Raw genomic sequence first — 14,742 nt, 5'->3', positions numbered from 1 at the left:
TAAATAAATAAATAAATAAATAAATAAATAAATGCCAGGTGTGGTGGCGCATGCCTTTAATCCCAGCACTCGGGAGGTAGACTCAGTGGATCTCTGTGAGTTCAAGGCCAGCCTGGTCTACATAGTGAGTTCCAGGCCAACTGGGGCTACAGAGAGACCCTGTCTCAAAAAGACAAAAAAAATAAAAAATATAAATAAAAAAATAAATACAACCCAAGAACAACAAAAGCCCTCTTTATCACAAATGAGGTGCTGGTTGGACAAAACTTCACAGAATGACGCATGTATTCAGAAGCACAAATGAGTGTTAGTGAAAGCCCATGCCAGGTAACAATATTATATACCAACAGCCATTTCCTGATTGTAATGTGTATTGGGGGAAGGGGCAGGGTGAAAGATTCATGGAACTCTATGTACTACTTTTGCAATTTCCTGTGAGTCTGTAATTATCTCTTAAAATAAAAAGTCAAAATCATTTTGTGTATTCTTTTTCTGTCCAAACTGAGGCTATCAGCAAGCTCTACACTTTGCCTTTTGCATTAAGCACCAAATCTTGGAGGCCATTTCATATCACCATATACAAACAGCACTCTGTGATTCAGTGGTAGCAGAATTTGACTAGGCCCTGGTATGGACATTCCTGCTGTTTACAACCTAGAAGTTCACTGGGCACATGGCACGTCTCAGGTATGTGACAGCATCTCTTATTTCTGTATGATAGAGGGGAATTATGAAGTATTCATCTGTGTCAACCAGGGAGGTGAGAGGCAGTGCAGAACTTGGGGAAGTTTGATGCCATCTACAATCAAGGCTAGAGATCTTTCCTGACGTCCGTCACCCATCGTATTTCATTCAACCAGATGAACTTTCCTACTTACGGACACTCTTTATAGTGACTAGACATCTAAGATACATGCAAGCTGTTATCAGTGTGTTTCCCTATTTGATGTCAATTTGTATGTGTGGTTTGTTTCCATCTTTTTGAGACAGGGTCTCCCTATAGGCCCAGCTGACCTGGTACTCTCTATGTAGACCAGGCTGGCCTTGAACTCACAGAGATCAGCCTGCCTCTGCCTCCTGAGTACTGGGGTTAAAGGTATGAGCCATCATGCCTGGACTTACTTTTTAATATTTGAGATTTTGTGTATTTTATACAATAGTTCTTCATCAAATTTTTAAAAAGGTCTCCCTGTAGCCCCAGCTGGCCTCAAGCCATCTGCTTGCCTCTGTCTCCCTAGTGCTGGAACTAAAGGGGTAAGTCACCATGCCCAACTTGATGTCAATTTTTTTACTTTGCTCTTGGGGCTTTTAACAGCAAGTCAAAATCAATAGCCAAGTTCATCAATGTTTTCTTTTGTGTCTTTGAAGCTTGACATACTCATGAATTTGTGTGTCATCTCTGTGCAGGGGCTATGCTAATCTAGGAATCATTCCAATGTAGTCTGTGTGCCGTGGAAGCAAGCACTAGAGTCTGATATACTCAGAAATATCTTCACTCAGAAATTATAAAATACTTCTCTAGTGTTTTCTTCTAGTGTTTATTGCTTATTTTTAAAAATCTGATCTGCTGGGTATGGTGGTACATGTCTTTAATTCCAGCACTCAGCAATGCAGGTAGATCACTGTGAAATCGAGGAACAGGTTTACATAGTGAACTCCAGACCAGTTGGGGCTACAGGGAGGCCCTATCTCAAAAACAAAACAAAACAACAACAACACAAAAAACTTTAACCAAAAAACTGATCAATCTACCATTTTACTGTAAGCAATAACGTGAAAATACACATAAAATTTAAAGAATTTCCCTTCCAGGGCTGGAGAGATGGCTCAGCGGTTAAGAGCACCAGCTGTCTTGCAGAGGACCTAGGTTTGATTCCCAGCACCCATATACCAGTTATAACTCAAGTTCCAGGAAAGTCCAATGCCGTCTTCTGACTTTGTGGGCATTGCACAACCCTAGTGCACTTACACACATGCAAGCAATACACTCATACACATAAAATATTTAAAAAAAAAAAATCTCCCTCCCAAGTGACTGCCTAAGTGCCCAAACATTTACTAAAAATTCTATCTATTCCATACTGACACATGTAAGATCAACTTTATTGTATATAAAATTCTAAGTCTGCTGGTATTTTAATTCATAACCCTAATGATAACCCTCTTCCCAAACTTAGCTATTTGATCAAGCCAGAATCTCAGTGTAGGGTATTCTCTCCCATTTTATATCCATCAATCTCAAAACCCACCCATGACACATGCCCAGCACCCTAAGTCTCACCTGTGTGACCACCTCTGCCACCTTCTACCTGAACCACTCAAGAGCCTCCCTCTCAAGCCCCTGCTCCCAGTACAGTCCTCCATTGTGCCTGAAACCATAAGGGACGCCCCAAGGAATATGACAATGCATTTCCTATACCAATATCTCCCTAATTAAAAAGAAACTGGGGCTTTGAACAGGTACACTTTTGATCAAGAAACTCAAGCAAAAATTAATTTCTTTTATTAACTAAACTCTAACAAGCTGGAATGTCCTTTCTGAGATCAGCTGACTTAGAATTTGTTATTTGCCCAGAAGTCACATGAGGAGAAAAGCAACCTTGATCTTCATCATAACCCAGCAGTGTTCAGTCAGTGTCTGTCAGGAGAAAGGCACTGTCCTAAAGTCTAGTACAATGCAGTATACTGAGAACCAAGACTGTCCTGGTTAGTCTTTATTATCAATTTGAACAACCTAGAGTCACCTGGGAAGAGAGGCTCTCAACTGAAGACCTGCCTACATGAGATTGGCCTATCTTCACCAAATGCTGAGGTGGGAGGGCCCGACTACTGCGGGCAGCACCATCCCTACAGGTGATCCTGGGCTATGTAAAAAAAAGCCTAACTGCTGGGCATGGTGGCGCACGCCTTTGATCCCAGCACTTGGGAGGCAGAGGCAGGTGGATCTTTGTGAGTTCGAGGCCAGCCTGGTCTACATAGTGAGTTCCAGGACACCTGGGGCTACAGGGAGACCCTGTCTCAAAAAAGACAAAACAAAAAAAAAAACAAAAAAAAAACCACCTGAGGGCTGCAGAGATGGCTCAGCAGTTAAGATCACTGGCTGCTCTTGCAGTTCCTAGTACCCACGTGTTGGTGAACAACCATCCCTAATTCCAGTTACAGTGGAATCTGACACCCTCTTCTGACCTCCATGGGCATTGGATTAAGTGGGTGCACTTACATAATTGCAGGCAATACACTCATACACATTTAAAAGAAAAATTTTTTTTAAAGTGAGCTGATGGGGCTGGAGAGATGGCTCAGAGGTTAAGAGCACTGACTGCTCTTGCAGAGGACCCGGATTCAATTCCCAGCATCCATATGGAGGCTACAAATCATCCTCAACTCCAGTTCCAGGGGAACCCCTCTTCTGATCTCCACGGCATTGCACAACACAGGTGCACTCACATACATGCAAGCAATACACTCATACATATGAAATAAAAATAATAAAAAATTTTTTTTTTAAAAAGTGAGCTGAGCTGAGCAAAAGCCAGTGAGCAGCCAGTAATCAGTGTTCCTCCATGCTTTCTGCTTCAGTTCCCTCTCGAATTCCTGCCCTGACTTCACCGCAATGACGGACTATGACCTAGAAGTATGAGCCAGATAAACTCTTTCCTTCCCTAAGCTGTGTTTGGTCAGTGTTTTACCACAGCAGCAGAAAAGCAAACTATAACAACAGCCTTTTCACCTTCCACAATATGGTGAGAAGTCACCTCCCACGAGCCAAAGACCCCAAGAAAGTGAGATGTGACTAGCAATCCGAGATAGGAACCATAGCTGACACCCTCTCTGGTGCCATGTGCTGTGCCAAGTGCTTCACAAGTATTAAGTCATTTAACCCTGATAACATTAAGAGATAGGTGCTGTGAGGATACACAGAGAAGTGACGGTTTGGCCACTGACCTCAGAGCAAGGAAGTGGCAGAGCTAGATTAAAGGCAGACTGGCTGGCCCCACCCGAGCTCTGTTCACCTCACTATTCTGCACCCAAAGTGCCCTAGGCGCCTAGAGGAGGGCCAAAATACACAGGTAGGCACTTTATGACCACTCAGGAAGAATGGAATAAACTTTTGTGCACACAAATATGCACACATCCACGCTCAAGGGAAATCATTTAAAGCATCTGAGCTTAAGCAAAGGACTTCCCCAGGAACACCTTGGATGCCAAGAGTCAGGATAACACGCCCAGAAAAACTTCTGCATGTATATGCTTGGCTAGAACATAAGGTTTAGATAGAAATACTTTTTTTTTTTTTTTTTTTTCTTTTTGAGACAGGGTCTCCCTGAGGTCCCAGCTGACCTGAACTCACTGTATAGACCAGGCTGGCCTTGAACTCACAAAGACCCGCCTGCCTCTGCCTCCCAAATGGTGGGACCAAAGGCATGCACCACCACACCAGCCACAGAAATACTTTCTATAAAGCAGCATTCCTTATGAGACATACTAACAGAAGGAGCACCAGGTTCGACTTCTAGTATGGGAGCATTTTGAGGTTGGAAGTGATCAACATACATTATATACATGTATGAAACTGTCAAATTGTAAGAGGAAGAAGAGAAGGGGAGGAAGAGGAGAAAGGAGAGGAGGAGGACAAGAGAGGGTGGCCCAATGGCTGGTATTGTAGTATTATTACTTTAAAAAGTATCCCAGCACTCTAGAGGCAGAGGCAGGTGGGTCTCTGTAAATTCAAGGCCAGCCTGGTCTACATAGTGAGTTCCAGGACATCTGGGGCTACAGGGAGACCCTGTCTCAAAAAAAAAAGTATCCTCAAGTTTAGGCTGGGCACGGGTGCTCACACCTTTACAACCAGCACTGGAGAGGCACAGGCAGATGGAGCTCTATGAGTTAGTTCCAGTCCAGACAGGGATACACAGTGAGACCCTGTCTCAGATAATAATAAAAAGTTTTAAAGTATTCCCAGGGTTCTTTTATTTTCTTTATTTATTAGCAGCAGTATGTGTGTGTATACCCATTATGTGTGTGGGGGCATGTCTGCAATGGCATGAGTATGAAAGTCAGAGGACAACTGTGTGGAGTCTATTCTCTCCTTCCACCTTTACATGAGTTCCAGGGATTAAACTCAGGTCTCTAAGTTTGTACAGCAAGTGCCTGTTACCCACTGAGTCCCCTCACTGGCCCAAATTTCAAGTGAAGAACTATAATTACCAACCAATCTACCTATGCTGAATTTTCTCACTCTAGACTGTGAACCAGATTTAAAACTAACAAGTGGTTCAAGTAACACTGTCAACCTTGTCTTGCAACACTGTACTGGCTAATTTTTGGAATACTTACCCAGTCCTGGGACAAGAGGACAGAATGCCACACCCTGCAGGCTGCAAAACAGGTAGTGAAACCTTAATTCCATTAGACCTCCTCCTCGTAAAAGAAGCTGCTGACGGAGCATTAGAAACAACTCTTCCTCTCACTGAAAACTTCATGATGTCAAACAGCACAGGGAAGGTAATTTCCTACTTGGGCTAAGTTCCCTCCTTTCCCCCACAGGAACTGTTCACTGTGAAATTGCCAGGAAGTCCCAGATTCTATACAATCAAGCAGCATTCAGCCAGACAAGACCGCTAACAAGGAATCCTGCACCCCACGCACAAACTTGGGACCATTCATTAGGAAAGTTCATCATGATAATTTGCCCCAGTTATCAAATAATCATGATGTGCCCAGGACCCCCAGAAGGTCTTCCTGCTAAGTGCTGACACCTGGTTGCTGCACCAAACAGGGCAGAGCATGCCCCGGTTCTAAATTCACATCTTTTTTGTTATGCCTGCATGTATGAAAGTGCACTTGTGTCGTGCAATGCCCACAGAGGACAGAAGAGGCCGTCGGATCCCCTGGAACTGGAGTTATGGACAGTTGTTAGCTGCCATGTGGGTGCTGGGATTCGAACCCGGGTCTTCAGCAAAAACAGTTGGTGTTCTTAACTGCTGAGCCATTAACACTGATTAACTTAAGTAGACAATATACTGCTAAACTTATAAAATTAAAAAGCAAATTTCTAATTGGAACAAAACCTGCTAAGGTTGGGTAGACTCATTTTTTACATCAATGAAAATCACTTCACTTAGTAAGCCATGTGAGGGCCAGCAAAATAGTTCAATAGTAAAGGTGCCAAGCCTGATAACCTGAGTTGAATCCCAAAGACTAACCTGGTGGAAAGTGAGGACCAACTTGTCTTCTGACCTCCAAATGTGTGCCATGCAGCAAATCCCATACACACATTAAATAAACAAATGTAATTAAAAGAAAAAAATCAAAGTTGGTTGTTTTAAAAAGAACATTGAGAGCACAAACTAAAACAGGTATATTGTCATCAGTATTAATTCTTAAATTTACAAATGACTATTTTAATATTTCTTCCTTCTTTAACAACATCAAAACTTTTTCTTGCTTTGCAGAGGGGTTTTTTGTTTGGTTTTGTTGTCCTTCTGAGATGGGAATCTCACTATGTTGTCCAGGCTGGTCTGGAACTCCTGGGCTCAATGATCATCCTACTTCAGCATGTCAAGTAGCTAAGGCTACAGGTGCAGGCCCTAGTACCAGCTACACCTCACATCTTAAAAGCCAAGTTTACTTCTAAGATATGGAGAAAAAAGTGGTTTTGTACATAAGGCACACACCTTTATGCTCAGTACTCAGGAGGCAGAAGCAGGCATATCTCTGTGTTTGAGTTTGAGGTCAGCCTGGTCTACACAGTGAGTTTCAGAATAGCTGGGGCTGCACAGTAAGACCCTGTCTCAAAAAAAGTGCAGGGGGTGGGGTTTACAGTGACAAAGCATACCAAAGTACTATTTAGAAGACAGACGCTTCCTCACATAGTACTTGTCTAGAAAGCCCCACTCTAAAGTATTTGTGACAACAGGATACAAGCGTGTTCTTTTGTTTCTATTTCTTTTATTGGAATGTTCAAACCCTTTCTACATTTGAGTCTATCAATAGATAGCTAATTGCCAACACAGATTTAATAGGCCCAAATCAGGAGGTTTCAAAATCGGTCAAAATTAGCAACTTCAGGGGCTTACAGCTGGAAAACAAAACAAAAAACCTTTGTTACAGTACCTGGAGCTTGGGAGAATGATACAGGTCACAACACAGCCCCCCAACCAAAAGTCACGATTAGCACAGAACAGGGTAGGAGCTCCACCTTCGTCTGGACCATATTAAATCAACCAGCTCTTTGCAGAACACCCCCTCTCCAAATAGTGACAATATTCAACCTCAAAAACTCATTATCTGATTTCAAGCTGAAGCTAATCTAGCTGGCCCGGCAGATAGCAGAGAGGAAACTTTTCAACGGAGAAAATTGTATCCCGGCCCTTGATTTAGTCTACAGATTAAGACGCCCCCTTCCCCCACACATAGGCAGTGAGCAGTTCTGCTCATCAGTTCAAATGAGGTCGAAAAGGAGGCCTCCGATTCCTGGAGAACCTCCAAGAAAGGTAGCCACACTTCCAGGAAGAGAGCAGATGGCAGAGGTTCCCAGCCCCTCCCCCATTCAGACGCTCCACTTGAGCGCTATCCAATTGAAATATAATGCCAGCTGAACATGCCATTTTCAATTACCAAGTGGCCACACTAAAAAGGTAAAAAGAAACCGGCCGCATGAATTCTGCACTTATATTTTAACTCAACATGACCACAATATTATCACCTTAATAAACTAGATAACACGTTGCTAATCATACGCTAATATAAAGTTTACCAAGGGGATCTTTTCCACCACCACCCTCAAATCTGAACATCAGACTTTAAAAATCAAACAGGGAGTATTTGCCGATTTGTTCTAGCCGCATTCAAGTGCGCATTCAAGTTCCTAAATGCACATCACAGGTCCATATGTAGTCTGAGCAGATCCCTTTGGTCTCAAATACCCATCACCGTGACCCTCTTTGATCCCTAAACACTTAGGCATGAGAAAACGCCCAATCCGGGGATAAATCCACCCAATCAGCACGCAGGCACCACCCCGCGGGCCCAGCCCGGGCCTTCCAGCCTGACCACACCCCTGCGATGACCACCCCTGGGCCGGAAATTCCCGCTAATGGCAACTGACAGGTCTCCACTCTCCAAGGGCGAGAAGAACCCGAAAACTCCCCGAGCAGTCCCCGCATCCCCGCCAGTCCCCGCATCCCCGCCGAACCCCGGAAACTGATCTCCACCCATCCGCGAAGTGCGCCGCGCACAAACCCCGGCCGGGCGAAGCCGAGACCGCGGCACCACGCACTCCGCGGGCATCACTGCGCTCCCCAAACCCAACACACTTAATGAACCCAGGGTCCCCTGCGACCACCGAGCACCCGGGAAAACTGAGACGTGAAATGAACTTTAAGTGAAATAACCAGAAAAGGAGAGACGCGCGCGCGGAAGTGGGTCAGGCTATCCCGGGTGGAAGGGGGCGCCGCGCGTGCTCCGGACCTGCGACCCTCGAGGACTCCGAGCACACCGGAGGATCCCCGAGGCCCCCGCCGCTCCAGCTTCCGGGGTCCGCGCCCCTCCCCCGCCCCAAGTCAGTTAACGGCCGCGCGCGAGCACGAGGCGGCGGAGGCGCGCGCGTCCCGAGCCCGGCCCTCCCCGCGGCGCCCGCGCGTCCGCTTTCCTCACCTGCGGGACGCCGCGCCCGGAACGCAGGCGGTGCGGGACGCTGGGACGGCTGTGGGGCCCTACGCTCTCTCTCTCCCTCGCCCTTGCTCGTTCACGGCTTCCCTCTCCGACCCGCGGTGGCTGCCTGCCCGCGGCGCTCACGACGGCGCCCTCTGGCGGCGGGAGGCCGCCCCGCACTCGCCGCCATTGGCTGAGCCGCCAGCGTCAGGTCCCTGGACAGCTGCGCCACGTCGGGGCCTCCCGGCGGAAGCGGTTGCCACGGCGGCGACACGGAAGGGGCTGAGCGACCGCAGGCCTGCACGCACGGGTGTCGCCAGCCTCCCCCACGCGGCTCGGGGACTCGCGTGGAACAGGGAGCTGACCCAGATTCATCCCGGGACCAGCGTGTCGCCCTCTCGGGGAACCTGATCTCCGGTGCGATCCGCTCTGCGCCCGGTCACTGTTGGCATCACCCTGAAAACCATACCCCCTTTCTTTCAGACGGATAGCAGGCAGGAGCTCGGAGACAGCCTCGCTCTCCCGGGCCTTCGGGTCTCAGCTCAGATGTCGCTGCATCCACCTGTGTTTCGGTGGCCAGGTGCCCATAGGGCCCTACATTATGCCCGGGCTCAGTATGTATGGCAGATTCTTTGCGATGTGGGCTGCTGGATGGGAGTATGGACTCAAAACAAGACTGCAAAGACCAAAGAAACTAGACCCGGGTCGGCGAGGAGCGCTGCTTTACAGGAAAAGAATCTGGGAAGGCCTCTGAGAAGTGACAGCCATTCAGACAAGGTGGAAGGGTGCTTCCAGGCAGAGGGAAACCCAAAGTCCCTGAGGCTGGAGCTTGGTGGCTGTTTGTGTGTGCCTGTGAAGAAAGCTCAGAGAGACAGGTTGAACCACCGCATGGAATGTGGAATTCCTTCTGTGTGGAATGGGAGGCCAAGCAGGGAATTCCAAGGTCTAATTTACGGTTTTAGAAAGTTCCCTCATGCTACTGTGCAGGTAATGGGATATAGAAGGGACACCCTGAAAAGTAAAAGGGACTGGGAATGTTGCTCAGTTGGTGTTTGCCTAGTTAGCATGCACAAAGTCCTGAGTTTGATCCCTGGCACCGAATAAACCTGACCTGGTGGCACACACCTGTAACCTAGGCAAGTATTTCCAGGGGAGGTGGAGGCAGAGGCAGGAGAGAAGTTCTTCCAGGTCTTCTTTCGCTGTGAGTTCAAGGCCAGCCCTGGCTGCATGAAACTATCTTTAAAAAAGGGGGGGGGAGGAATTTTCGGGACTGGAGAGATGGATCAGCGATTAAGAGCACTGGCTGCCTTTCCAGAGGACCCAGGTTGGGTTCCCAGCACCGACATGATTCCCAGGTCCCACATAGGGCCTGGAACTCCAGTTCCAGGGGAATCCATTGCCCCCTTCTGACCTCCGAAGGCATTGCACAACACGAGTACACTTACATACATGCAGGCAATACACTCATACACAAAGAATAAAAATAATAAAATGTTTTTTTAAAAAAACGCAACATAGGGCTGGGTGTGATCCCAGCACTTGGGTGGCAGAGGCAGGCAGATCTCTGTGAGTTCAAGGCCAACCTGGTCTACATAGTGAGTTACAGGTCAGCTGAGGCTACAGGGAGACCCCATCTCAAAAAGACCAAAAAAAAAAAAGAAAAAAAACCACACACACTCAACATAGAGCTGGGTGTGATGCTGCACACCTTTAGTCCCAGCACTTGGGAGACAGAGGCAGGTGGATCTCTGTGAGTAGAACCTGGTCTACATAGAGTTCCAGGACAGCTGGAGCTTTAGGGAGACTCCGTCTCAAAAAAAGTAAAAAATACAACATAAGCTCATCTTACAGCTCTAGAGGTCCAAAGTCTGCAGTGGACTTTAGCTAAAGCTAAAGTGCTGATAAGGCTGTTTCCTTCTGGAAACTCAATGAAAGAGCACTTTCTCCTTGTCTTTTTCCACTTCTAGAGGCTGCTTGAACTCTTAGGGTCACATTTTCCCTCCACCTACCAAGCCAGGAGTGGCTTCCTGCGTCTAACTGGGACCCCCATTACCTTACCCACTCTGACTCTCCTGCTTCCCCCATTTTCTTACAAGAGCCTTGGTGAGTGCATTGGAATCACAAGACCAGCCTAAGGTGGTCCTCAGTAACACCTGCAGTGCAGATTCCCTTTTGCCAGGTGAGGTAGGTAGGTAACATAGTCACAGGTCCCTGGTAGTAAAAAATGGAAATCTCTTGGTCCTAGAGAGACTAAGAGCAGTAAAGAGCACTGGCTGCTCTTGCTGAAGACCTGGGTTCAGTTTCCAGGACCCACATGGCAGCTAACAATCATCCAGGGGATCCAACACGCTCTTCTGGCCTCCATAGGCATTGCGTGCACACAAAACTCATACACTTAAATTAAAAAAGGAAAGTGGACGTGTCTGGGGACCCATTATTGTGCCGATTGTAGGGAGCAAAGGAGAGGAGTATAGATGGACCTGCTCTCTGAGGGCCACCTCAACCCTTATCAAGATTCCACCTCTCTGATAGCCTTGGAAAATACTATGTAGAATAAAACCAAGTTTCTCTTTCCTTGGGTTTTCACTTTAGTGGGAAAAAGCTCTCCAGTTCTTCCCTGGATATTGCATTGGAAGTGTATTCACTGAGGAACTGTTATGTGCCCCAGGTCCTGCAAAAGGCACCTGAGGATACAAAGTTGAATAAGGATTCCTGCCTTCCACCAACTCTGCATTAGTGATCTTAGGGGTACCAGAGGGTAAACAGAGGAGTCGGGGGTCAAGAACAGGTACCCAAGAGGGACTTCTTCATTCTAACCTACCAGTGTTTGCTGTATACTTATTCTATGCCCCAAACCATACATCATCTTATTCAGAACATAAATTATGCAAAATGTGATGGTACATGGAATTCCAGTATTGGAAAGGTAGAAGCAGAAGGAGCGAGAGTTCAAGGCCAGGGGCTGGAGAGATGGCTCAGTGGTTATAAGCATCGACTGTTCTTCCAGATCTAGGATCAGTTCCCAACACCCATATTGCATGCACAACTCAAGTTCCAGGGGATCCAGTGTCTCTTCTGCCCACTGCAGGCATTGCATGCATAAGTGCACTTACATACATGAAGGCAAAACACATAAAAATAAATTTAAGGGGGCTGGAGAGATGGCTCAATGGTTAAGAGCATTGACTGCTCTTACAGAGGATCCAGGCTCGATTCCCAGCACCCACATGGTGGCTATGAACCGTCCTTAACTCCAGTTCCAGAGGAATCCGAAGCCCTCTTCTGACGTCTGCAGCATTGCATGACACCGGTGCACTCACATACATGCAGGCAATACACTCATACACATAAAATTTTAAAAAATATTTTTAAAAAATAAATTTAAGGGGCTGGAGAGATTGCTCAGCAGTTAAGGTCACTGACTGCTCTTGCAGAGGACCCGGGTTTGATTCCCAACACCCACATGGTGGCTACGAATCGTCCTTAACTCCAGTTCCAGGAGAATCCAAAGCCCTCGTCTGACCTCCATGGCATTGCATGACACAGGTGCACTCACATACATGTAGGCAATACACTCATAAAATAATAAATATTTAAAATTTAAAAAATAAATTTAGGAAAAAATTCAAGGCCAGCCTGGGGTACATACATGAAAGTCTGTCTCAAAAAGATGAGTGGTGTCGTATGCCTTTAATCTCAGCACTTGGGAGGCAGAGACAAGCAGATCTCTGTGAGTTTGAGGCCAGCTTGTTCTACACAGTGAAACCATGCCTCAAAATAAGTAAAAAGTTATCCTCATGGAATTTACATTCTAGAAGCATGAAAAAGCACTATATATAAATAAATCGTGTTACAAGATACTAAACATTTTGTTTTAATAACACAAGGACTGGGGATGTAATTCAGTTGGTAAAACACTTGTCTAGGATGCATGAAACCCTGGGTTCATTCCTAGCACCATGTAAACCACGTGTAGTGGTGCACACCCATAGTGCCAGCACTTGAGAGGCAGAAGTAAGATCAGAAGTTCAAGGTCATCTTCCACGACATACAGAGTTTGAAGCTGGCCTGGGCTACATGGGGCCCTATCTATAAGTATAAAAAGGCAAGGTAGGGCTGGAGAGATGGCTCAGCAGTTAAGAGCACTGACTGCTCTTACAGAGTGAGTACCCGGGTTCGATTCCCAGCACCCACATGGCGGCTAGAACCATCCTTAACTCCAGTTCCAGGGGAATCTGATGCCCTCTTCTGACCTCGAATTGCACCACACGGGTACACTCACATACATGCAGGCAACATACTCATATACACATAAAATAAAAATAAAATATTTTTTTTTTAAAGACAGAGGCCGGGCGTTGTGGCGCACGCCCTCAGTCCCAGCACTTGGGAGGCAGAGGTAGGCGGATCTCTGTGAGTTCAAGGCTAGCCTGGTCTACATAGTGAGTTCAGGTCAGCTGGGACTACAGGGAGACCCTGTCTCAAAAAGACAAAAAAAAAAAGACAGAGGCGGGGCATGGTGGCCCACACCTTTAATCCCAGCACTCCCAAGGCAGAGGCAGGCGGATTTCTGTGAGTTCAAAGACAACCTGGTTTACATAGTGAGTTCCAGGACAGCTGGGGCTACAGAGGTACCCTGTCTCAAAAAGACCCTCCCCCCCAAAAAAAGAGTAAAGAGGAGGCCAGGTGTGGTGACGTTTAATTCCAGCACTTGGGAGGCAGAAGCCAGCAGATCTCTATGAGATGGAGGCCAGCCTGATCTACAGATTGAGTTCCAGGCCAGCTGGGGCTACAAGGGAGACCCTGTCTGAAAAAACAAAAATGGATTCACTGGTAGAGTGCTTGCCTAGCATGTACAAAGTCCTAGATTAGATCCCTAGTATTGAAGAAAAAAAAAAGTAAAAGGAGAAGTATTAAGGACAATAACCAGTAGTTCTCAAAGACACTGACAGAGATGAGGGATTGAAAAGTACAAAGGGGTGATTATCAACAAACGCTAAGAAGAGAAGACTTCACAAAGGAGATGTTATGGGAGCCAAGACACACCAGGAGCTACAAGCTCTTATTCCTGTGGGAGTCAAACTGGTGATACAATTGGTGATTCTGCCTTGTGGGGACTGGGAAGACCAGTGAGTGCCCACTCTAGCTAAGAGAGCAACTGACTCTCTAGAGGATGGTTGTTATAGTGTGTATAAGTAAAGCTTTACCAGGAGTTCAAAGCTTATTTCAAGATAAGCTAAAAATTGGGGTTTTGTCAAAAGATATTCATGGCCAGTGAGATGGCTTATTGGGTAAAAACAATTGCTGCACATGCCTGATAACATGAATTCAGTCCCTAGGACCCACATAGTGAACATAATGAAGAAGAGAGCTATCTCCACATGTACACAGTGGCATTTGTGTGCACACACAAATAGAGGCTGGAGAGAGGGCTCGGTGATAAGGAACACTTACTGCTTTTCCACAGAACCCAAGTTCAGTTCCCAGCACCCACATCAAGTGAATCACAACTGTAACTCCAGCTCCAGGAGAGTCAACAGCTCTTTTCTGGCCTCTGAGCATCCATACATATATGTGGCATATGTACACAGGCATTCACAAAAATTTAGGAATCCTTAATTCTTTTTTTTTCTCTTTCTTTTTGAGACAAGGTCTCCCTGTAGCCACAGCTGGCCTGGACTCACTAATGGAGACCAGACTGGCCTCAAACTCACAGAAATCCACCTGTCTCTGCCACTCGAGTGCTGGGATTAAAGACGTGCACTACCACGCCCGGCTAGGAACCCTTAATTCTACATAAGAGTTTCCCTACTTTAGTATTTATCTACCACTAGAGATTAAACCCAGGGTCTTGTACATGCTAGATAAACCCTTTGCCAGCCAAGTAAGGTGGTGCACACCTGTAATTCCAGCCCTCAGGAGGCTGAGACGGGATGATTACTTCAAGTTCCAGGCCAGCCTGGCTGTGTAGCAAGATACTATCTTAAAATTCTGTTATTAAGCTACATACCTATCAAAAGAAATATATTCTGAAGCCAACTTGGGCTAGGTGTGGTAGTTTATGCCTATAATCCCAAAACTTAGTAG

At 46.4% G+C, this 14,742-nt stretch overlaps 1 protein-coding gene across 3 annotated transcripts in view; it reads right to left on the bottom strand.

Annotated features, from left to right (window-relative positions):
- Window positions 1-9,794, bottom strand: part of Zc3h7a (zinc finger CCCH-type containing 7A) — a 46,129-nt gene extending 36,335 nt beyond the window's left edge. Inside the window, exon 1 of one of the 3 annotated variants that reach the window (XM_008829919.2) lies at window positions 8,659-9,794. The gene's annotated coding sequence lies outside the window, so the exon portion shown is untranslated. Of the gene's footprint in view, window positions 1-5,337; window positions 5,358-8,472; window positions 8,573-8,658 lie in introns of those variants that run through there. The other 2 variants (XM_008829920.2, XM_029562005.1) reach the window with 2 other exon arrangements.
- Between the last annotated feature and the right edge of the window lie 4,948 nt (window positions 9,795-14,742).

The sequence above is a fragment of the Nannospalax galili genome, unplaced genomic scaffold, assembly GCF_000622305.1.
Source record: "Nannospalax galili isolate Female #2095 unplaced genomic scaffold, S.galili_v1.0 scaffold32, whole genome shotgun sequence".
NCBI classification, from domain to species: domain Eukaryota; kingdom Metazoa; phylum Chordata; class Mammalia; order Rodentia; family Spalacidae; genus Nannospalax; species Nannospalax galili.
This window is presented reverse-complemented; position numbering and strand designations above follow the sequence as displayed.